We start from the raw sequence: 6,000 nt of genomic DNA on the forward strand, positions 1-6,000 counted from the left end.
TATCAGTCTCATTCCCTGGCTCTGGTCCAAAACATATTGTAACTGGAAAAAAAAAATCCTTGTAGAAGAGAAAGGGCTTAAAGCACAAAGACAAATTCCTCTCCGTCCTCCCCTATCTCTAAAGCACTATTTTAAGGTTATGCTTAAACCCGTTCCCACAACTTGAAGACATCTGTCACTTCCCTCAATACGGAAGTCATATTCTCCTCCTGTTCAGGCCGACAGAATTTGTTTCTGCTTCTATGTTTACTAGAGTCTGATTCCTTTCCCTTTTTCCTGGCTGGAGCCTTTCTCTGAAGCGAATGGAAGGAAACTGCTTTCATCCCCGGCTATCACTGCTTCTGGGGAAACAGAGCAAGGCCATCTATGTGCATACACATCTGGGGGAGGGGGGCAGAGAACTGGAGAACCGTCTTGAGTAAATGTAGATGGACAAATTCATTTCCCCTGATCGTCCTAATGATAAGTGACTGCACACATCTGTCAAATGAAGGCCACCTCCACACCCAGACGCCCAAGACACCAGGAAGTGAGGCCAGAGACCCTGCAGCAGCCGTCACATAGGCAAGGAGAGGGGATGGCCTTGCTGTGTGGTTGTGGGTCACATCCCTGAGGAAGCTGTTTACTCAAATGTGAATAAGGATTTGGGGCTGGTGTGCATACCGTTGGATAAATAAAGTTTGCATTTCCTTGTACTACAAAACTGGAGAAAAGTAGGCTGTTCTTCTGTTCCTGATACTTTGGTACAACTCATGCATGTTATAGGAAACAGTTTTTGTGAAGGCAGCTTCAGAACATTCCCATTGCATACACTCAGTATGGACAAAATATCAAGAAAATGCCCACGGTTGCAGGCAGGTGAGCACATGGGCACTGACTCCCAAGGCAAGGAAGGTAAGAGAGCAAAAAGCCAAGGAAACTGCATCTCCTCTGGGTTTCCTTTCTCCTTTCTTTTGTTCCTTTGCCCAATGGTTCTCAACCTTCCCAGTGCAGCAAACCTTTAAAACAGTTCCTCATGTTGTGGTGTGACCCATAACCATGAAGTTATCTTTGTTGCTACTTCATAACAGTATTTTTTCTACTGTTATGAATCATAATACAAATATTCATGTTTTTCGACAGTCTTAGGCAACCCCCATGAAAGGGTCTTTTGACCCTAAGGAGATCACAGCCCACAGGTTAAGAACCACTGGTTCATTTCCTTGATCTGTTCTCTCAATCTATGTAGATTAATAGAAATATTCTGAAAAAATAGCATGTTTATCACAAGCATAGAATGTGGGATAAATGTTGAGAATCTTGGCTACTTGACCTTCTTTTCTTTTTTTTTTTTTTTTTTTTTTTTTTTTCGGAGCTGGGACCAACCCAGGGCCTTGTGCTTCCTAGGCAAGCGCTCTACCACTGAGCCAAATCCCCAACCCCTTCTTCTCTTTTCTTAAAGGCCTGTGTGTGTGTGTGTGTGTGTGTGTGTGTGTGTGTGTGTGTGTGTGTGTTGGCATATTGTGGTACCTGTGTGAGGTCAGAGGTGTCAGTCCTCCTTTGAGACAAAGTCTCTTGCTAACCACTGCATGTGCAAGCCTGGCTGGCCCACACGTTTGAAAAGATTCTCCATTTTCCATCCTCCATAGGAGAGGAGCATTGCCATTACAGACATGTGCCACCATGTCTAGCTTTTTATAGATTCTTGTTGCTCGACCTTAGATTTTCTTGCTTATATAGCAAGTACTTTAGCCCCTGAGCCATCGTCTCAGCCTCCTCTTTACTTTCTTACTAGAAAATAGTGATTACACAGTCTCTCACACTGTCCTGAACCTTATTATGTTCACGTGCACGCACATGTGGCCTAAAGCTCACAATTATGTGCATCATTTGTATATACTATTATTAATGAATAAAATATTACAATTATTTAAATCAGTATGCATACCAAATGCCTGGTTATTATCATCATTATAGACAGCCAGAATGGCACTCTAGTTCTTGGGTGGGTTTGTTACTCAGATTGGAGTATTTGGCATAAACTGTCATTTTAAAAATGTTTTATGCTAACTGGATCAGAGGTCAAAGGCAGTGTGGCCAAGTTTCAGCAACTGATTTAAAGGCCAAGGATTTCCACAGTATGATGGATACAAAAACAAACAAAACAAAACAAAACAAAAAAATCAAATAGTTAATGTTCTGTATCATAAAAGATAATCTTCCAGAAACACTTACATTTGAGTAGCATGGATTGTAGTTCATCTAAGGTTGTTTGGAGCAAGCAACTTCCCTCTTATCTTCTGTCAATGCTACATCCTGATGCTAAAATGCACGTCTGAGTGCCTTTCTGTAAGTGTCATGAAAAACAAAGTAAAAACATATGCACCTCTAAAGAGGCATTGAAAACATAGAAAGTCAGAGTGCTGCTGAAAGACATTGGGTAAGGCATGGTGATAGGATATGCTGACTTTGCTTTCTCACACAGGGGACTTGTATTGAAAACCACTTCCTGATAAGCTAAACTGTCAGCATGGAGCTACTCAGCTGGAAACCCAGTTTAAGTTAGGACTCACATAGAGTCCTGATTTCCTTCAGAGACATCACCCACCAACAGAACACATCTGGAATGGAAGCCTGTCCTTGGGGGCCCTCAGTAAAGAGTGGTGAGAAATTTCATCACAGCCAGGCTTCTTCTATTCTCTTTTCCTCCCTCTATTTAAGTCGGGGGAAAATAGACCACTTCTGGTTAAAGACCATTTCTGTTGGAGAAAATGAAAACCTAGAACAATCAGGGTATTGTATTGCCCAGTTCTGGACCATATAGTAATACTTACAAAGTGACTATTACTAACAAAAATTACCCTACTTAAGTGACACCAGAGTCAGTGCCCTTCCCTGTCGGGTCACCTGCCATCCATCCCTCCTCACACAGATTCAGGACTACCTGGAGCTTGAGCTCAGAGTTCCAACCAGAACATTCAGTACATTATTGTACCAATCTGGTACCAGTAGAGTCTGAACTTCAAAACCCAGATGTCCCCAATACTAAACATCACGTACCAGTCAGCTGACACATAATCTCACAGGTTAGGGTAGCAGCAAATAAAGACCTAAATTCCTTACCTAACAAAAGTAAGACGAAATTGCCTCACAAGAACATCACAGAATTATAGCTCCAGATCTCATCACAAAAGCACAAACATGAATAACTGAGACAATATCCTTTCTCCAGAAACCAAGAACCCCAATTATAATATTCCCCGAGGAATGCTACTCAACTGAAGAACAAGACACGAACTTTAAATAGCAATGAGGGAATTTCATGAAGAGAATAGAGAATGGGGAAGGGGGGGTTCTCACTATCCTAGCCAAGCCATTTCTGTATATTCCTTCTATTTAGAAAAATGGAGACAAAAACAAAACAGCAATTGGTTAAAAGATCATTAGAAATGAAGACAGGATGATCTAGAATTGGATAAAAATCACACTGTACAGAATGTCATCTAAAAACTATTGAGGTTTCAAATTACTTATGCAAGCAGTGACTTGGAATCTAGCTGGGTTTATGGTTCTGATTGTATATTTCTTTGCTGGGTCAAGACCATAGATGAAGAAATTCCCCAGTCACTGCAATCCCTGAGCTCTCAGCAAAGCCAACCATGGGGTTGTGCTGATCTGCCTGTCTGTCCAGTCTATGCTGTGTTCCCCAAACCAACTTCCATACCAGAGATTTTCCTGAACATCTGACTGGATCTTAATAACTTCCTTTGCTTCCCAATGACTTCTTTTTGCTGTCTCATGAGTGATGTGAGTTACCGGTGACTGGGAACTGGAAACATTTTGAGCAGCAGGCAGCTAAGGATGACTGTCAAATACTGTATGCCCACATTGCTATCTATAGAGCTCAGAAGCCACGTACCTCTCTACTTCCCCAAAAGTTATGAAAACGTTCCCAGAATACACTATTCTAGTTTGTTCTCTTTCTGCTGTGATAAACACAATTTCCAAAAGGAACTGGAAGTGGGAGGAAGCCAGGGCAGTAGCTCAAGGCAGGAACTTGGAGGCAGGAATTAATGTAAAGCAATGGAGAAATACAGCTTGCTGGCTTGCTCTTCGCAGCTTGTTCAAGTTGCTGTCTTTTACCACCCAGACCCAGCAAAGGGACCCCCTACGTGATATAGACTCTCTAGCATCAATCATCAGTCAGGAAAATGCCCCAAAGGTCTTACCCACAGCACAATCTGATGGAGGCAATCCCTCAAGTTTAGATTCCTTCTTCCCCGAAGTTTGTGTCAAGTTGGCAACAACTAACCAGCACCAGTACAAAACCGTGCACATAAAGCTAGCATCTCTCTTCCACCTTGCAGGTTATCTTTTGGTTTTATTTAAATAACATATGCATTTTGTATGCTAAATTAGTAAAAATTTAAAAGCTACCATCCCATCAATACTTACTGGATATGGTTTGTCTGTGACTTTGCATATGGTTTGCTCAGTCTTCATAGTCGTTTATGAAGTAGTGTCTTCTCAATGTATAAACAAGGATACAGAAACTCAGGAAAGGTAAGTGATTTAACAAAGGGCACACATCCAGCAGCAGGGTAAAGGTGTTTTCAACCTGCCAGTGTGGTTGATAAGTCCACAGATTCTGCATGCAGGCCTTTGGGATTATTCTAGATCTCTTGCAATGACCTGGATTTTTAGTGTTTTCCATCAGGTTCTAACAGGAGTGAGAGCAGTGCAACTGAAAAAAAGCAGAATCTGGGTGTCTGCTAGGCAGCATGGCTGGGAGAATCAGCAGCCAGAGTGTTACCACTTTTAACAATAATTACCAGCAAGTTATTGATTTGATCTAAAATGCAAGAATAGGTACCTGCATGCTTCCAGCATCATATAATCTATATCTTTGTGTCATTTACCTGAAAGGCCCTAGGGAGAGACACTTTGAAAACAGCAGGTTTAGGTTTTTTCTGTTCTACACTGCCTCCTAGGTAGATCACCAAGGCACAGGCAGATGGCAGACACAGTGGATGCCTACCAGGTGCCAACTACTCCACTAATTCTGTTTAGTTTCCTGTTGCTGTGATTTTAGGTTATTTTAGCTCATAATTCCAAGTTTGAGTCAGTCAGAATTGGGGGAGGCAAAATGGGAACTCAGCACAGCTAGTCACACCTACAGTCAAAAGCACAGAAACAATGAATGAATACATGCTAGCTTCATACAATTCAGAATTCCCTGCATAGAGAATGGTACCACCCACAGTGGGTAGGTCTCCACATTCTAATTAAAATAAGTATGCTAATCCCCACTGACACATGATAGGCCAACCGGATATAGACAAAGTCTCACTGAGAATCTTTTTCCAGGTGATGCTAGATTGGTGTTGGGTTGATGGTGGTCAATATTTCTCTGTTCATATTTAGCATTGCAATAGCCAAGTTTTGTCAAGTCTAAGCCTCCAGTTTTAGCTGTTCCCTGTGGCCTTTGTGTTCCAATCTATTCCTGTATAATTGAACATGTCTTTCCACCTATGGCTATCCTCCACATTGGGTTCACTGGGTCATTGAGCAGCATGTTCTCGGAGCCCTCAATGTGTTTCTGTGTGCATAAGGGCTTTTGACCAGATAAGTGGCCTTTTGAGTGAGAAAAACTAACTAGAATGAACTTCCCAGCCAGCATACCAAGGTCCTCCCCTGTATTACATCAAGGTCCTTCTGTGATCCTTCGGTGGTGTTTCTTGATGAGAAAAGCAATTTAAGGATGATTTCAGCACTTTCAACAAAATTGCCAGCTCAATTGTCGAAGGCAAGAATCGCTCACCCTCGGCACCATTAACATCCTCAGTCAGGTAGTTGTTTCTCTGTACGTTGAAGGACATTTAACAGCACCTCTGGCCTCAACTACCAGAAGCCTCAGGTTCTCCCTCAGTTAGAGCAATCAAAAATGTCCCAAGACAGTGTCGAATGTCCCTTAGGGAGCCAAATGGCACCTGGTTTGAAAACACACATTGAAGGTAAAAA

This window comes from Rattus rattus, chromosome 8 (genome assembly GCF_011064425.1).
Source record: "Rattus rattus isolate New Zealand chromosome 8, Rrattus_CSIRO_v1, whole genome shotgun sequence".
Taxonomy (NCBI): Eukaryota; Metazoa; Chordata; class Mammalia; order Rodentia; family Muridae; genus Rattus; species Rattus rattus.